The sequence below is a fragment of the Dipodomys ordii genome, unplaced genomic scaffold (assembly GCF_000151885.1).
Source record: "Dipodomys ordii isolate 6190 unplaced genomic scaffold, Dord_2.0 Scaffold28, whole genome shotgun sequence".
NCBI lineage: Eukaryota > Metazoa > Chordata > Mammalia > Rodentia > Heteromyidae > Dipodomys > Dipodomys ordii.
Genome location: NW_012267244.1, coordinates 9,427,295 through 9,430,606, shown reverse-complemented (window position 1 = coordinate 9,430,606; position 3,312 = coordinate 9,427,295).

Sequence of the window (3,312 nt, the reverse complement as noted above, 5' to 3'; positions counted from 1 at the left end):
GCTCAAGGCTAGCACTCTACCACTTGAGCCACAGCGCCACTTCCAGCTTTTTTCTTTTTGCTTATGTGGTGCTGAGGAATCGAACCCAGGGCCTCCTGCATGCAAGGCAAGCGCTCTACCACTGAGCCACCTTCCCAGCCCTTTTGGAAAGTTTTGTAGAGAAATTCAGTTGTGACTGTCCTTAGATAAATTATGTTTTTTTTTCACTGTTTAAGGACTTTTATTAAAGCAAGAAGTTTATAATCCAAATTATGTTTTAAATTATGTTTTTAAAAAGGGTTCTTTTAGTGCAGCAGTGAAGTGCACTGGATATTAATGAAAGTGAATTATACAACTGTGGGTGGAGATGGGAGGGAGGGAATGGGAGAGAGTGAGGGAACAGATGACACTGTACAAAAGGAAATGTACTTACTACCTGATGTATGTAAATGTTACACTTCTATATATCACCTCTATATTATCAATAAAGGAAATTTTTTGGGGGGGTCAGTTGTGGGGCCTGAACTCTGGGCCTGAGCATTGTCCCTCAGCTCTTCAGCTCAAGGCTAGTCCTCTACCACTTGAGCCATAGCCCCACTTCCGGCTTTTTCTGCTCATGTGGTGCTGAGGAATCGAACCCAGGGCTTCATGCATTGAAAGCAAGCACTCTAACCACTGAGCCACCTTCCCAGTCCCAATAAAGGAAATTTTAAAAGTTTTTTTGTTTGTTTTGTTTTTAGCTGGGTGTGGGTGGCTCTTGCCTATAATCCTAGCTACTCAGGAGCCTTAGATATACTGAGCACAGTTTAAAGCCAGCCCAGGCAGGAAGTTCATGAGACTCTTATCTCCAATTGGAAGTGGGATTGTGGCTCAAAGTGGTAGGGTATTAACCTTGAGCAAAAGAGCTCAGGGACAGTGCCCAGGCCCTGAGTTCAAGCCCCATAAGACAAACAAAAAAGGTGTGTGTTTTAAATTTTTATTTTATTGCTACAATGTTGTACGGAGGGGTTACAGTTACATGAGTAAGGCAATGAGTACATTGTCAATCATTGTTACCTCTTCCCTTTCTTCTTGTTGTCCTACTATCCCTTCCCTCCCCCAGCTCCCACATTCCTATTCCCCATTCCACCCTTGCTGCCTGAAGTTGTAATGTTCATTTCCAACATACTGTCCAGTAGGTGTCTTTGTTGCAATGGGTCATCCTGTGTCCTTGTTTCAGCTTTTTGTTATTCCCCTTCCCGATGTGTATGTTCTTTTGGGTGTATGTACACTGGTACCTGAGCTTGAAATCAGTGCCTGGTTCTTCTCCCTTGTCCTTTTCACTTAAACCCAATGTTCTGCTACTTGAATTACAGCTCTGTTTCCAGATTTATTTATTCCAATTAGGGGTTAATCTGAGATAAGAATCTCACAGACTTTCCCAGCCTGGGTTTTCAAACCGCAATCCTCAAATCTAAGTTTCCTGAGTAGCTAGGATTACAGATGTGAGCCACCAATGCCAGCTTCAACTTCTTTTTTCAATGTTTTTATAGTTTTAATTATAGAGGTCTTTTACTTCCTTAAATTTATTCCTAGGTATGTTTTTGAGGCTATTGTGAATATAATTTTTATTTCTTTCTCAGCCTATTTATTGTTAGTGTACAAAGAAATTATGAGTTTTTCTATAATAATTTTGTACCCTGCTATTTTGCTGAAATTGTGAGATCTAGAAGTTCAGGTGGAGTTTTAGGGTACCTTACAGCACCATATCATCTGAAAATAAAGATAATTTGAATTTTACTTTTTTGAAGGATCATTTCTTAAAATAAATGCTTTATTTATAAACAATTCTTAAGAGATCAAAGCTAATACAATCTTAAAAACAATTCTGACCCAAATTTTGCCCAGAATTCTTTTTCAGTTTACTTCATGTACTTATTGCTTTTTCAATCAACAAAGGCAATCAAAATTTGATTGACTAGGAACCTATCCAAAGTCTTGTAATTTTATCTTCTTCAGTCCACCTCTCAAATAATTATGTTAATAACTAAAAGAATGATAGGTGTGGATTGAAGTCCTTCAGAGTTAAAACTATGAATTATTCATCTTTGCAGTTCTCCCAACTCCTAGCACAATGTAAAGAGAACACTTGCAAACAAATGAATGTGACAAAGTATAATTTCATTTACTTTCCATTTTTCCGTTTAAAGTGTTAGCAGTTACTTCTAGTCTCCTTGTCCTCACACTGAACTATACAAACACTCCTGTCTCTAATAAGGGCAGTTGCCCCTATTTTGTCTGTGAGCAGTGCCTAATACAGTTGAGAAAATATGCATTGTATTTTGTACTACCCTTGGGATTCGAGATAATGTAAGCAACACATCTAATGATAGTTAAATTGTTCTAGGCAAAAGTTTTGCTGTTGAATTGAATCACAGTGCCATTCATGTTTAGGAAAACCAAGACTAGAGATTGACTCAAAAAGATCACAAACTACAGTTGTAAAGTACAGATTTATGATGTGACCTCTGAAACTAATTATTCAGCAAAACTGCTGCCATTAAAAAAAAAGACCAATATGATTTTTAAGCCATGAAAACATTTTAGCCAATGATTCTCCTAACACACCTTCTGTCTGAAATGACATGCTGATTCCTTGGAGATGTCACTTTTTGTTTACGTTAAAATGAAACCACAAAGCTCAGCAAGAAAAAAATGAATATCAGGTGAGTGACATTCTACCTTTGCATCAGGGAAGTTAGCTTTATTTTTTAGATGTGGTCATTCTAACCACCATGGTTAGGAAAGCAGAAGTAAAGCAGGACAGGAAAGGAGGGCCAGTATGGAAACTGGTAGCTTTTTTGTTGCTGCAGGTGTGTGTGAGAGAGAGAGAAGGAAAGAGTGAGAGAGATAGAAGAACAGAGATGGGGGGGAAGAGAGTGGAAACAAAAGGTGTGTTTTGAGTTGAGAATGTGTTAGGGTGTGTGCTGTGCTGGGAGTGGGTCTGTTGGGTGGTGAGTATCGGGAGTGTGCGTGTGTGTTGGTGTGTGTGTTGGAAGTGGGAATGTGGGGGGGTGTTGTTGGGAGTGTGTTGGGGTATGTGTGTTGGGAGTGTGCTGTGTGTGTGGGGTGTTTGTGTTGTGTATTGGAAGTGTGCGTGTGTGCTGGGGGTACTGTTGGGAGTTGTGCATGAGTGTTGGGGGTGTGTTGGGATTGTGCGTGTGTGTTGGGGGTGTTTGTGTTGTATAGTGGAAGTGTGTGTGTGCTGGGGGTGTTGTTGGGAGTGTGTTGGGGTTGTGCATGTGTGTTGGGGTGTTGGGTTTGTGTGTGTGTGGGTGTTTGTGTTGTGTAGTG